Source organism: Oncorhynchus nerka, unplaced genomic scaffold (assembly GCF_034236695.1).
Source record: "Oncorhynchus nerka isolate Pitt River unplaced genomic scaffold, Oner_Uvic_2.0 unplaced_scaffold_2626, whole genome shotgun sequence".
In the NCBI taxonomy this organism is placed as follows: Eukaryota; Metazoa; Chordata; class Actinopteri; order Salmoniformes; family Salmonidae; genus Oncorhynchus; species Oncorhynchus nerka.
In genome coordinates this window covers 1-15,308 of record NW_027038674.1, presented here as the reverse complement: position 1 = coordinate 15,308, position 15,308 = coordinate 1, and the positions used below count along the sequence as shown (strand labels likewise).

At 52.0% G+C, this 15,308-nt stretch overlaps 1 pseudogene; it reads right to left on the bottom strand.

The window, feature by feature from the left end:
• LOC135567110 (LIM domain only protein 7-like) overlaps positions 1-15,162 on the bottom strand; it is a 34,094-nt pseudogene extending 18,932 nt beyond the window's left edge.
• Between the last annotated feature and the right edge of the window lie 146 nt (positions 15,163-15,308).

Below are 15,308 nucleotides of genomic sequence, written 5' to 3'. Positions count from 1 at the left end.
CCAGCAGTAGAGAGAGAGAGAGAGGAGCTACAGGCCAGCAGTAGAGAGAGAGAGAGGAGCTACAGGCCAGCAGGAGAGAGAGAGAGAGGAGCTACAGGCCAGCAGTAGAGAGAGAGAGAGAGGAGCTACAGGACAGCAGGAGAGAGAGAGAGGAGCTACAGGACAGCAGGAGAGAGAGAGAGAGGAGCTACAGGCCAGCAGGAGAGAGAGAGAGAGGAGCTACAGGCCAGCAGTAGAGAGAGAGAGAGAGAGAGGAGCTACAGGCCAGCAGTAGAGAGAGAGAGAGGAGCTACAGGCCAGCAGTAGAGAGAGAGAGAGGAGCTACAGGCCAGCAGTAGAGAGAGAGAGAGGAGCTACAGGCCAGCAGTAGAGAGAGAGAGAGGAGCTACAGGCCAGCAGTAGAGAGAGAGAGAGGAGCTACAGGACAGCAGTAGAGAGAGAGAGAGGAGCTACAGGACAGTAGTAGAGAGAGAGAGAGGAGCTACAGGCCAGCAGTAGAGAGAGAGAGAGGAGCTACAGGCCAGCAGTAGAGAGAGAGAGAGGAGCTACAGGCCAGCAGTAGAGAGAGAGAGAGAGGAGCTACAGGACAGCAGGAGAGAGAGAGAGGAGCTACAGGACAGCAGAGAGAGAGAGGAGCTACAGGCCAGTAGTAGAGAGAGAGAGGAGCTACAGGACAGCAGTAGAGAGAGAGAGAGGAGCTACAGGCCAGCAGTAGAGAGAGAGAGAGGAGCTACAGGCCAGCAGTAGAGAGAGAGAGAGGAGCTACAGGCCAGCAGTAGAGAGAGAGAGAGGAGCTACAGGCCAGCAGTAGAGAGAGAGAGAGGAGCTACAGGCCAGCAGGAGAGAGAGAGAGAGGAGCTACAGGCCAGCAGTAGAGAGAGAGAGAGAGCTACAGGCCAGCAGTAGAGAGAGAGAGAGGAGCTACACGACAGCAGTAGAGAGAGAGAGGAGCTACAGGACAGCAGTAGAGGGAGAGAGGAGCTACAGGACAGCAGTAGAGAGAGAGAGGAGCTACAGGACAGCAGTAGAGAGAGAGAGGAGCTACCGGACAGCAGTAGAGAGAGGAGCTACAGGACAGCAGTAGAGAGAGAGAGAGGAGCTACAGGACAGCAGTAGAGAGAGAGAGAGGAGCTACAGGACAGCAGTAGAGAGAGAGAGAGGAGCTACAGGACAGCAGTAGAGAGAGAGAGAGGAGCTACACGACAGCAGTAGAGAGAGAGAGAGGAGCTACAGGACAGCAGTAGAGAGAGAGGAGCTACCGGACAGCAGTAGAGAGAGAGGAGCTACCGGACAGTAGTAGAGAGAGAGAGAGGAGCTACAGGACAGCAGTAGAGAGAGAGGAGCTACACGACAGCAGTAGAGAGAGAGAGAGGAGCTACAGGACAGCAGTAGAGAGAGAAGCTACCGGACAGCAGTAGAGAGAGAGAGGAGCTACAGGACAGTAGTAGAGAGAGAGAGAGGAGCTACAGGACAGCAGTAGAGAGAGAGAGAGGAGCTACAGGACAGCAGTAGAGAGAGAGAGAGGAGCTACACGACAGCAGTAGAGAGAGAGAGGAGCTACCGGACAGCAGTAGAGAGAGGAGCTACAGGACAGCAGTAGAGAGAGAGAGAGGAGCTACAGGACAGCAGTAGAGAGAGAGAGAGGAGCTACAGGACAGCAGTAGAGAGAGAGAGAGGAGCTACACGACAGCAGTAGAGAGAGAGAGAGGAGCTACAGGACAGCAGTAGAGAGAGAGGAGCTACCGGACAGCAGTAGAGAGAGAGAGAGGAGCTACAGGCCAGCAGGAGAGAGAGAGAGAGGAGCTACAGGCCAGCAGTAGAGAGAGAGAGAGGAGCTACAGGCCAGCAGTAGAGAGAGAGAGAGGAGCTACACGACAGCAGTAGAGAGAGAGAGGAGCTACAGGACAGCAGTAGAGGGAGAGAGGAGCTACAGGACAGCAGTAGAGAGAGAGGAGCTACAGGACAGCAGTAGAGAGAGAGAGGAGCTACCGGACAGCAGTAGAGAGAGGAGCTACAGGACAGCAGTAGAGAGAGAGAGAGGAGCTACAGGCCAGCAGGAGAGAGAGAGAGAGGAGCTACAGGACAGCAGTAGAGAGAGAGAGAGGAGCTACACGACAGCAGTAGAGAGAGAGAGAGGAGCTACAGGACAGCAGTAGAGAGAGAGGAGCTACAGGCCAGCAGTAGAGAGAGAGAGAGGAGCTACAGGCCAGCAGGAGAGAGAGAGAGAGGAGCTACAGGCCAGCAGTAGAGAGAGAGAGAGGAGCTACAGGCCAGCAGTAGAGAGAGAGAGGAGCTACACGACAGCAGTAGAGAGAGAGAGGAGCTACAGGACAGCAGTAGAGGGAGAGAGGAGCTACAGGACAGCAGTAGAGAGAGAGAGGAGCTACAGGACAGCAGTAGAGAGAGAGAGGAGCTACCGGACAGCAGTAGAGAGAGGAGCTACAGGACAGCAGTAGAGAGAGAGAGAGGAGCTACAGGACAGCAGTAGAGAGAGAAAGAGGAGCTACAGGACAGCAGTAGAGAGAGAGAGAGGAGCTACACGACAGCAGTAGAGAGAGAGAGAGGAGCTACAGGACAGCAGTAGAGAGAGAGGAGCTACCGGACAGCAGTAGAGAGAGAGGAGCTACCGGACAGTAGTAGAGAGAGAGAGAGGAGCTACAGGACAGCAGTAGAGAGAGAGGAGCTACACGACAGCAGTAGAGAGAGAGAGAGGAGCTACAGGACAGCAGTAGAGAGAGAGGAGCTACCGGACAGCAGTAGAGAGAGAGAGAGGAGCTACAGGACAGTAGTAGAGAGAGAGAGAGGAGCTACAGGACAGCAGTAGAGAGAGAGAGAGGAGCTACAGGACAGCAGTAGAGAGAGGAGCTACCGGACAGTAGTAGAGAGAGAGAGAGGAGCTACAGGACAGCAGTAGAGAGAGAGAGAGGAGCTACAGGACAGCAGGAGAGAGAGAGAGGAGCTACAGGACAGCAGTAGAGAGAGAGAGAGAGCTACAGGACAGTAGAGAGAGAGAGAGGAGCTACAGGACAGCAGTAGAGAGAGAGAGAGGAGCTACAGGACAGCAGTAGAGAGAGAGAGGAGCTACAGGACAGCAGGAGAGAGAGAGAGGAGCTACCGGACAGCAGTAGAGAGAGAGAGAGGAGCTACAGGACAGTAGTAGAGAGAGAGAGAGGAGCTACAGGACAGCAGTAGAGAGAGAGAGAGGAGCTACAGGACAGCAGTAGAGAGAGGAGCTACCGGACAGTAGTAGAGAGAGAGAGAGGAGCTACAGGACAGCAGTAGAGAGAGAGAGGAGCTACAGGACAGCAGGAGAGAGAGAGAGGAGCTACAGGACAGCAGTAGAGAGAGAGAGAGGAGCTACAGGACAGCAGTAGAGAGAGAGAGAGGAGCTACAGGACAGCAGTAGAGAGAGAGAGAGGAGCCACAGGACAGCAGTAGAGAGAGGAGAGGAGCTACAGGACAGCAGTAGAGAGAGAGAGGAGCTACAGGACAGCAGTAGAGAGGAGAGAGGAGCTACAGGACAGCAGTAGAGAGAGAGAGAGAGGACTACAGGGACAGCAGTAGAGAGAGAGAGGAGCTACAGGACAGCAGTAGAGAGAGAGGAGCCACAGGCCAGCAGTAGAGAGAGAGAGAGAGAGGAGCTACAGGCCACAGTAGAGAGAGAGAGAGAGAGAGGAGCTACAGGACAGCAGTAGAGAGAGAGAGGAGCTACAGGACAGCAGTAGAGAGAGAGAGAGGAGCTACAGGACAGCAGTAGAGAGAGAGAGGAGCTACAGGACAGCAGAGAGAGAGAGAGGGAGCTACAGGACAGCAGTAGAGAGAGGAGCTACAGGACAGCAGTAGAGAGGAGAGAGGAGCTCAACGAGGACAGCAGTAGAGAGAGAGACAATATGCTACAGGCAGCAGTAGAGAGAGAGAGAGGAGCTACAGGACAGCAGGAGAGAGAGAGAGGAGCTACAGGACAGCAGTAGAGAGAGAGAGAGGAGCTACAGGACAGCAGTAGAGAGAGAGAGAGAGGAGCTACAGGACAGCAGTAGAGAGAGAGAGGAGCTACAGGACACAGTAGAGAGAGAGAGGAGCTAGGACAGCAGGAGAGAGAGAGAGAGGAGCTACAGGACAGCAGGAGAGAGAGAGAGGAGCTACAGGACAGCAGTAGAGAGAGAGAGGAGCTACAGGACAGCAGTAGAGAGAGAGAGGAGCTACAGGACAGCAGGAGAGAGAGAGAGCCACAGGACAGCTGAGAGAGAGAGAGGAGTACAGGAGCAGAGAGAGAGAGAGGAGCTACAGGCCAAAGCAGTAGAGAGAGAGAGGAGCTACAGGCCAGCAGTAGAGAGAGAGAGGACAGGACAGCAGTAGAGAGAGGAGCTACAGGACAGCAGTAGAGAGAGAGAGAGGAGCTACAGGCCAGTAGTAGAGAGAGAGAGAGGAGCTACAGGCCAGCAGTAGAGAGAGAGAGAGGAGCTACAGGCCAGTAGTAGAGAGAGAGAGGAGCTACAGGCCAGCAGTAGAGAGAGAGAGGAGCTACAGGCCAGCAGTAGAGAGAGAGAGAGGAGCTACAGGACAGCAGTAGAGAGAGAGAGAGGAGCTACAGGACAGCAGTAGAGAGAGAGAGAGGAGCTACAGGACAGCAGTAGAGAGAGAGAGAGGAGCTACAGGACAGCAGGAGAGAGAGAGAGGAGCTACAGGACAGCAGGAGAGAGAGAGAGAGGAGCTACAGGCCAGTAGTAGAGAGAGAGAGAGGAGCTACAGGACAGTAGTAGAGAGAGAGAGAGGAGCTACAGGACAGTAGTAGAGAGAGAGGAGCTACAGGCCAGCAGTAGAGAGAGAGAGAGGAGCTACACGACAGCAGTAGAGAGAGAGGAGCTACAGGACAGTAGTAGAGAGAGAGAGAGAGGAGCTACAGGACAGTAGTAGAGAGAGAGAGAGGAGCTACAGGACAGTAGTAGAGAGAGAGGAGCTACAGGCCAGCAGTAGAGAGAGAGAGAGGAGCTACAGGACAGCAGTAGAGAGAGAGAGAGGAGCTACAGGCCAGCAGTAGAGAGAGAGAGAGAGAGGAGCTACACGACAGCAGTAGAGAGAGAGAGAGGAGCTACAGGCCAGTAGTAGAGAGAGAGAGAGGAGCTACAGGACAGTAGTAGAGAGAGAGAGGAGCTACAGGACAGCAGGAGCTACACGACAGTAGTAGAGAGAGAGAGAGGAGCTACAGGCCAGTAGTAGAGAGAGAGAGAGGAGCTACAGGCCAGCAGTAGAGAGAGAGAGGAGCTACAGGACAGCAGTAGAGAGAGAGAGGAGCTACAGGACAGCAGGAGAGAGAGAGAGGAGCTACAGGACAGCAGTAGAGAGAGAGAGAGGAGCTACAGGACAGCAGTAGAGAGAGAGAGAGGAGCTACAGGCCAGCAGTAGAGGGAGAGAGGGAGGAGCTACAGGCCAGCAGTAGAGGGAGAGAGGAGCTACAGGCCAGCAGTAGAGAGAGAGAGAGGAGCTACACGACAGCAGGAGCTACAGGACAGCAGTAGAGAGAGAGAGAGGAGCTACAGGACAGCAGTAGAGAGAGAGAGAGGAGCTACAGGACAGTAGTAGAGAGAGAGAGAGGAGCTACAGGACAGTAGTAGAGAGAGAGAGGAGCTACAGACAGCAGTAGAGAGAGAGAGAGGAGCTACAGGACAGCAGTAGAGAGAGAGAGAGGAGCTACAGGACAGCAGGAGAGAGAGAGAGAGAGGAGCTACAGGACAGCAGTAGAGAGAGAGAGAGGAGCTACAGGCCAGTAGTAGAGAGAGAGAGAGGAGCTACAGGCCAGTAGAGAGAGAGAGAGGAGCTACAGGACAGTAGTAGAGAGAGAGAGGAGCTACAGGCCAGTAGTCGAGAGAGAGAGAGGAGCTACAGGCCAGTAGTAGAGAGAGAGAGAGGAGCTACAGGACAGTAGTAGAGAGAGAGAGGAGCTACAGGACAGCAGTAGAGAGAGAGAGAGAGGAGCTACAGGACAGCAGGAGAGAGAGAGAGAGGAGCTACAGGACAGCAGTAGAGAGAGAGAGAGGAGCTACAGGCCAGTAGTAGAGAGAGAGAGGAGCTACAGGCCAGTAGAGAGAGAGAGAGGAGCTACAGGACAGTAGTAGAGAGAGAGAGGAGCTACAGGCCAGTAGTCGAGAGAGAGAGAGGAGCTACAGGCCAGTAGTAGAGAGAGAGAGGAGCTACAGGCCAGCAGTAGAGAGAGAGAGAGGAGCTACAGGCCAGCAGTAGAGAGAGAGAGAGAGGAGCTACAGGCCAGCAGTAGAGAGAGAGAGGAGCTACAGGCCAGCAGTAGAGAGAGAGAGAGGAGCTACAGGCCAGCAGGAGAGAGAGAGAGAGGAGCTACCGGACAGCAGTAGAGAGAGAGGAGCTACCGGACAGCAGTAGACAGAGAGGAGCTACCGGACAGCAGTAGAGAGAGAGGAGCTACCTGACAGCAGTAGAGAGAGAGGAGCTACCGGACAGTAGTAGAGAGAGGAGCTACCGGACAGTAGTAGAGAGAGGAGCTACCGGACAGCAGTAGAGAGAGAGGAGCTACCGGACAGCAGTAGAGAGAGAGGAGCTACCGGACAGCAGTAGAGAGAGAGGAGCTACCGGACAGCAGTAGAGAGAGAGGAGCTACCGGACAGCAGTAGAGAGAGAGGAGCTACCGGACAGCAGTAGAGAGAGAGGAGCTACAGGACAGTAGTAGAGAGAGAGGAGCTACAGGACAGTAGTAGAGAGAGAGGAGCTACAGGACAGCAGGAGAGAGAGGAGCTACAGGGCAGGAGAGAGAGGAGCTACAGGCCAGTAGTAGATGGTATTTCCAGCCACACCGAGGAACAGTAAGGTTATAGATCTCCTGATTACAGATATCCAGAGGGGTTCTGACTAGGTCTCTGTTGCAGGGTAAGTCACACCTGACCGAGGAACAGTAAGGTTATAGATTACAGATATCCAGAGGGGTTCTGACTAGGTCTCTGTTGCAGGGTAAGTCACACCTCTCACAGGTCTGTTTAAACATTCATGAATATCTCCCTGTACTGTAGGTAATGGACATCGAAGGAACAACCATTATGTCCTCACTAATGACCCAGCCACAGTCAATTCAACCGTTTCTAGCACCAAGACACCTTTAGACTAAAACATATCCCCCCCCAAAAAGATAAATATGAATCTGTTTGTTCAAACTTCTATTCATCCATTACTTACTGTTGTTGCTACATTTCTGTTGACATCTTACCTACTAAACTCTCATTGGATTACAACTACATTTCTGTTGACATCTTACCTACTAAGCTCTCATTGGATTACAACTACATTTCTGTTGACATCTTACCTACTAAGCTCTTATTGGATTACAACTACATTTCTGTTGACATCTTACCTACTAAGCTCTTATTGGATTACAACTACATTTCTTTTGACATCTTACCTACTTTGGTAAGCTCTTATTGGATTACAACTACATTTCTGTTGACATCTTACCTACTAAACTCTTATTGGATTACAACCAATGCTAACAACAACACTGTACACAGGACATACGTGTCCCCATCCATCCCTGAAGGAGGACTCTCACCTGGTTGGATGCCTCCGACTCTGCTCCTGTCGAGTCCCAGTGAGTGTTGAAACCAAAGTGTGGTCGACTGTTAATCTTCAAGGTGAGACTCACTCTGTCACTGTGACGTACCTGAGGAGGAGACACAAGGTGAAGGTGACACCTGGAGATTCGATGTGCCACGAAACCAGACCCCCCCCCACACACACAGGTTCAACCCTGCACCCCCCCCCACACACACACACACACACACACAGGTTCAACCCTGCACACACACAGGTTCAACCCTGCACCCCCACACACACACACACACACAGGTTCAACCCTGCACCCCCCCCACACACACACACACACACACAGGTTCAACCTTGCACACACACGGGCAGGTTCAACCCTGTTCCACCTCCCACCTGGTTTAAATGGTGTCTCTAGAGACAAAACCTCATCACACAATGCCTAGGTTTACCTCCATTGTGTTCACATCCTTGAACATCCTTGTCTGTATATTATGCCTTGAATCTATTCTTCAGCTCCCAGAAACCTGCTCCTTTTACTCTGTTCCGAACACACTAGACGACCAGTTCTTATAGCCTTTAGCCATACCCTTACCCTACTCCTCCTCTAGTGATGTAGAGGTTAACCCAGGCCTTACAGCCCCTAGCTCCACTCCCATTCCCCAGGTGCTCTCATCTGTTAACTTCTGTAACCGTAAAAGCCTTTGGTTCATGTTAACATCAGAAGCCTCCTCCCTAAGTTTGTTTTATTCCCTGCTTCAGCACACTCTGCCCACCCTGATGTCCTAGCCGTGTCAATCCTGGCTTAGGAAGACAAAAACCCTGAAATTTCCATCCCTAACTATAATAACATTTTCCAACAAGATAGAACTGCCAAAGGGGGCGGAGTTGCAATCTACTGCAGATCTAGCCTAGAGTTCTGTCATGCTATCCAGGTCTGTGCCCAAACAATTCAAGCTTCTACTTTTAAAAACGCCACCTTTTCAGAAAAAAAGTCTCTCACCGTTGCTGCTTGCTATATAGACCACCTTCTGCCCCCAGCTGTGCTCTGGACACCAGAGGTGAATTGATTTCCCCCCATCTATCTTCAGAGCTCGTACTGTTAGGTGACCTAAACTGGGCCCCCAGCTGTGCTCTGGACACCAGAGGTGAATTGATTTCCCCCATCTATCTTCAGAGCTCGTACTGTTAGGTGACCTAAACTGGGACAATCTGAACGTCCTGCAATCTAAACTAGATACTCTCAATCTTACACAAATTATCAATTACCCTACAAGGTGCAACTCCAAATCCGTAAACACGGGCACCCTCATAGATATCCTGACCAACCTGCTCTCTAAATACATCTCTACTGTACTCAACCAGGGATCTCCGTGACCACTGCCTCATTGCCTGCATCCGTAATGAGTCTGCAGTCAAGCGACCTCCACTCATCACTGTCAAACACTCTGAAACACTTCTGAGAGCAGGTTTTTTTAATCGACCTGGCCCGGGTCTCCTGTAAGGATATTGACCTCAACCCATCAATAGAGGATACCTGGTTATTCTTTTAAAATACTTAACTCACCAACTTAAATAAGCATGCCCCGTTCAAAAAATGTAAAACTAGGAACAGATATAGCCCTTGGTTCACTCCAGACCTGACTGCCTCGACCAGCACAAAAACATCCTGGCTTACTGCATTAGCATCGAATAGCCTCGCGAGATGCAACTTTTCAGGGAAGTTAGGAACCAATATACACAGGCAGTTAGGAAAGCAAAGGCTAGCCTTTTAACAGAAATTAGCATCCTGTAGCACAAACTCTGAAAAAAAAAAAAAAAAGTTCAGGGGAATGCTCTTCAACCGATCACTGCCCGCCCGTCTAGCATCACTACTCTGGACCGTTCGGACTTAGAATATGTCTACAAATATATGTCTACCAAATACCAACTACAAATACCTAGATGTCTGGTTAGACTAAACTCTCCTTCCAGATTCACATTAAACATCTTACACATCTCCAATCCAAAATTAAATCTAGAATTGGCTTCCTATTTCGCAACAAAGCATCCTACACTCATGCTGCCAAACATACCTTGTACAACTGACCATCCTACCGATCCTCGACTCGGTGATGTCATCTATAAATAGCCTCCAACACTCTACCAGCAAACTGGATGCAGTCTTTCACAATGTCATCCGTTTTTGTCACCAAAGCCCATATACTACACACCACTGCGACCTGTACGCTCGTTGGCAGGCCCTTACATATTTGTCACCAAACCCACTGGCTCCAGGTCATCTATAAGTCTATGCTAGGTAAAGCCCCGCCTTATCTCAGCTCATTGGTCACCATAGCACGCGCTCCAGCAGGTATATCTCACTGGTCACCTCCAAAGCCAATTCCCCTCCTTTACGCCTTTCCTTCCAGTTCTCTGCTGCCAATGACTGGAACGAACTGCAAAAATCACTGCAGCTGGAGACTCATATCTCCTCACTAACTTTAAGCATCAGCTGTCAGAGCAGCTCACCTCTACACAGCTAATCTGTAAATAGCCCAACCAACTACCTCATCCCCAAATTTGTATTATGCTCCTTTGCACCCCAGCATCTCTACTTGCACATATATCTTCTGCAACATCTACCACTCCAGTGTAATTGCTATATTGTACTTTTTTCACCACAGGGCTTCTTTATTGCCTTCCCTCCCTTGTCCTACCTCATGTGCAAACACTGACTTTCCTATTGTGTTATTGACTACGTTTGTTTATTCAATGTGTTACTCTGCATCGCACTGCTTTTCTTTATCTTGACCAGGTCGCAGTTGTAAATGAGAACTTGTTCTCAATGGCCCTACCTGTTAAATAAAGGGGTGAAATAAAAAGTTGGGCAAAAACTCTGGCCCTAATTATGACAGGACGTGCTCAGAGAGAGACGGCAGGTACAGATGTGTTACACAGGTAACAGACTGTTGAGCTCACCTGACAGAGCCATTCTGTCTGACTGAGACAGGGAGGCTGGGCAGGAGAGAAGGGGTAAGGGTTTGGGGTGGGTGGCAGGTCCAGGAACCCTCTGGTCTTCAGGATGGAGGGCTGGGTCTGACTCCCACCGTCCTCTACTTCCTGGTTCACACTGCTCTGATTGGCTGTGGCCCAGGGCTGAGCCCTGACAGCGACCTCTGAGATAGTGACCATTTTCTGGGGGCGGGTGGGAGCAGTCTTCAACTGTAGGTAGAAGACAGGGCAGAGTTTTACAGGGTCAGTCATAGTAGTACGATAGGTGTTGTTGTATAGGGTCGGCCATAGTAGTATGATAGGTGTTGTTCTACAGAGTCAGTCATAGTAGTATGACAGGTGTTGTTTTACAGGGTCAGTCATAGTAGTATGATAGGTGTTGTTGTACAGGGTCAGTCATAGTAGTACGATAGGTGTTGTTTTACAGGGTCAGTCATAGTAGTACAATAGGTGTTGTTTTACAGGGTCAGTCATAGTAGTATGATAGGTGTTGTTTTACAGGGTCAGTCATAGTAGTATGATAGGTGTTGTTTTACAGGGTCAGTCATAGTAGTATGATAGGTGTTGTTCTACAGGGTCAGTCATAGTAGTGTGATAGGTGTTGTTTTACAGGGTCAGTCATAGTGTGATAGGTGTTGTTTTACAGGGTCAGTCATAGTAGTGTGATAGGTGTTGTTTTACAGGGTCAGTCATAGTAGTATGATAGGTGTTGTTTTACAGGGTCATAGTAGTATGATAGGTGTTGTTGTACAGGGTCAGTCATAGTAGTATGATAGGTGTTGTACAGGGTCAGTCATAGTAGTATGATACAGGGTCAGTCATAGTAGTATGATAGGTGTTGTTTTACAGGGTCAGTCATAGTAGTATGATAGGTGTTGTTGTACAGGGTCAGTCAGTAGTACGATAGGTGTTGTTTTACAGGGTCAGTCATAGTAGTATGATAGGTGTTGTATTACAGGGTCAGTCATAGTAGTATGATAGGTGTTGTTTTACAGGGTCAGTCATAGTAGTATGGTAGGTGTTGTTTTACAGGGTCAGTCATAGTAGTATGACAGGTGTTGTTTTACAGGGTCAGTCATAGTAGTATGATAGGTGTTGTTTTACAGGGTCAGTCATAGTAGTATGGTAGGTGTTGTTTTACAGGGTCAGTCATAGTAGTATGACAGGTGTTGTTTTACAGGGTCAGTCATAGTAGTATGATAGGTGTTGTTGTACAGGGTCAGTCATAGTAGTATGATAGGTGTTGTTGTACAGGGTCAGTCATAGTAGTATGATAGGTGTTGTTGTACAGGGTCAGTCATAGTAGTATGATAGGTGTTGTTGTACAGGGTCAGTCATAGTAGTATGACAGGTGTTGTTGTACAGGGTCAGTCATAGTAGTATGACAGGTGTTGTTTTACAGGGTCAGTCATAGTAGTATGATAGGTGCAGTGTAATGTGTTGTGTCCCTGGAGAAAATTAGGATGAAGTGCTTTGCTCAAGGGCACATTGACAGGTTTTTCACCTGGTCTGCTCGGGTATTGACACCAGCGACCTTTCGGTTACCGGCCCAACGCCCAACCGCTCAGGCTACCTGGCCGCCGTCCAACCTCTAACCGCTAGGCTACCTGCCGCCCTCAACCTCTAACCGCTAGGGCTACCTGCCGCCCCTCTAACCGCTAGGCTACCTCAGCCCTCTAACCGCTAGGCTACCTGCCGCCCTCTAACCGCTAGGCTACCTGCCGCCCTCTAACCGCTAGGCTACCTGCCGCCCTCTAACCGCTAGGCTACCTAGGCCGCCCTCTAACCGCTAGGCTACCTGCCGCCCCCCTAACCGCTAGGCTACCTGCCGCCCTCTAACCGCTAGGCTACCTGTCGCCCTCTAACCGCTAGGCTACCTGCCGCCTCTAACCGGCCAGGGCTACCTGCCGCCCTCTAACCGCTAGGCTACCTGCCGCGCCCCTCTAACCGCTAGGCTACCTGCCGCCCTCTAACCGCTAGGCTACCTGCCGCCTCTAACCGCTAGGCTACCTGCCGCCTCTAACCGCTAGGCTACCTGCCGCCCCCTCTAACCGCTAGGGCTACTGCCGCCCCTCTAACCGCTAGGCTACCTGCCGCCCCCTCTAACCGCTAGGGCTACCTGCCGCCCCTCTAACCGCTAGGCTACCTGCCGCCCTCTAACCGCTAGGGGGTTACTCCGCCGCCTCTAACCGCTAGGCTACCTGCCGCCCTCTAACCGCGAGGTTACCTGCCGCCTCCCTCTAACCGCTAGGCTACCTGCCGCCCCCTCTAACCGCTAGGGCTACCTGCCGCCCCTCTAACCGCTAGGCTACCTGCCGCCCCTAACCCTAGGCTACCTGCCGCCCCTCTAACTCTAACCGCTAGGCTACCTGCCGCCCCCTCTAACCGCTAGGCTACCTGCCGCCCCCTCTAACGCTAGGCTACCTGCCGCCCCCTCAACCGCTAGGCTACCTGCCGCCTCTAACCGCTAGGGCTACCTGCCGCCCCCCTCTAACCGCTAGGCTACCTGCCGCCCTCTAACCGCTAGGCTCTGCCGCCCCCTCTAACCACCACTAGGCTACCTGCCGCCCTATATAGGGATTAGGTGCCATTGGGCCTCAGGCTGGGCAGTGAGTCAGCCAGCAGTCTGTTATACTACTGCATTATTCATAGGAGATGGAAGAGGATCAGGAAGCACACGGTAACAAGACCACACACACCTCTCCCTCTACATACTACCAAGGAGAACTACAAGAACACACACACCTCCTTCCACTTACTACCAAGGAGGACTACAAGTATTAAGACCACACACAATTCTCCCTCCACATACTACCAAGAAGAACTATGGGGTACCAAGACCACCCACACACTACCAGGGAGAACTACAAGTACAAAGACCACAAACACCTCTCCCTCCACTTACTACCAAGGAGAACTACAAGTACCAAGCACACATTGAAGGGAGGCAGTAGTATTTAGATACAGACAGTGAACACGGGAGCATCCAATCACAAGAGACGTAGTGTACAACCTGCAGAAGAACTGAATAATACTGAAACACACTGTACAAATGAAGGGGCATTAGTCACAGAGACAGAGGAGGGGGGACAGAGGGAGGGGGACAGAGGGAGGGAGGGACAGAGGAGGGGGCATTAGTCACAGAGACAGAGGGAGGGAGGGACAGAGGGAGGGGCATTAGTCACAGAGAGACAGAGGGAGGGGGATAGAGGGAGGGGGACAGAGGTACTGAAACACACTGTACAAATGAAGGGGGCATTAGTCACAGAGACAGAGGGAGGAGGCATTAGTCACAGAGACAGAGGGAGGGGGGGACAGAGGTACTGAAACACACTGTACAAATGAAGGGGGCATTAATCACAGAGAGACAGAGGAGGGGGACAGAGGAGGGGGGATAGAGGGAGGGAGGGAGGGACAGAGGGAGGAGGGACAGAGGTACTGAAACACACTGTACAAATTAAAGGGGCATTAGTCACAGAGACAGAGGGAGGAGAGACAGAGGAGGGGGCATTAGTCACACAGAGACAGAGGGAGGGGGACAGAGGGAGGGGGACAGAGGTACTGGAACACACTGTACAAAATGAAGGGGGCATTAGTCACAGAGACAGAGGGAGGGGAGGAGAGACAGAGGGAGGGGGCATTAGTCACACAGAGACAGAGGGAGGGGGGACAGAGGGAGGGGGGACAGAGGTACTGAAACACTGCAGATGAAGGGGGCATTAGTCACACAGAGACAGAAAGAGGGAGAGACGGGGAGGGTGGGGGGCAGAGGCATTCCTCACACATTGTAGAGCCTGGGTAGCGAGGACACTCTGGAGGACTTGGCTCCAAACGGTCGGGGGTGAAGCCGGCAGAGAGGCAGGACGAAGAGCTCCTCAGACCGGGCGGTATCCCCTGGGGAGAGAGGCAGATGCCCCTCCCTTCCTCTTCCTCCCGGAGCCCTGGAGCTGTACCTGTAGAGGGGAAGCTCCTGCTGCTGGGGGAGCTGAGACATGACCCGGGCTCCCACCGAGGTCAGGGACTCTACAGTAGAGAGGAGGGCGTGGTCTGGGATGTCCATGGAGGCACAGGGGCCGGTTCCGCTGGTTAGGTTAGAGCCGGTACCGCTGGTTAGGTTAGAGCCGGTACCGCTGGTTAGGTTAGAGCCGGTACCGTTCACCGGGTCAGAGGTAGTTAGAGAAGAACTGGTACCAATAGTAAGACTGGAGCTAGATCCAGGAGGGTCGCGGGATCCCGTTTTTGAGAGCAAGGAGACGTTGTGGTCTCTGGCCCAGTGGAGATGAAGAGAGCTGGGCTAGAGATGGTCTGGGTCTGGAGGAGATGGGAGAGGCAGAGTTGGGGGAAAGTGACCAATCCTCCAGCTCCGTCTGGCTCCCACTGCAGGTGACTCCTCCCCCTAGGACGAGGGGCTCTGATTGGCACGGCCCGGGTCCTGGAGGGTTACGCAGGGGCGGAAGGGTTCCGACGCTACGGGGCTATAGGGTGACTCCACGGAGGAGCTGGGAGGCCAGCGGAGCTCTGGGTGTGGGGTCGTAGCACCAGGGAACCCTCCTTGAACGAGCTGGACGGAGAGACCTTGTGGCCATTGCTGCATAGGGACTCCCTCATCCTTCCTGTGATACCAGATGAAGAAGAGGAAACATATGAATAGTGATGATCATGTCACAGAGAATGGGTGGGCATCCACACACACACACACACATCCACCCACACACACACCCACATACACACTATGAAGTGATTTAACATTTACA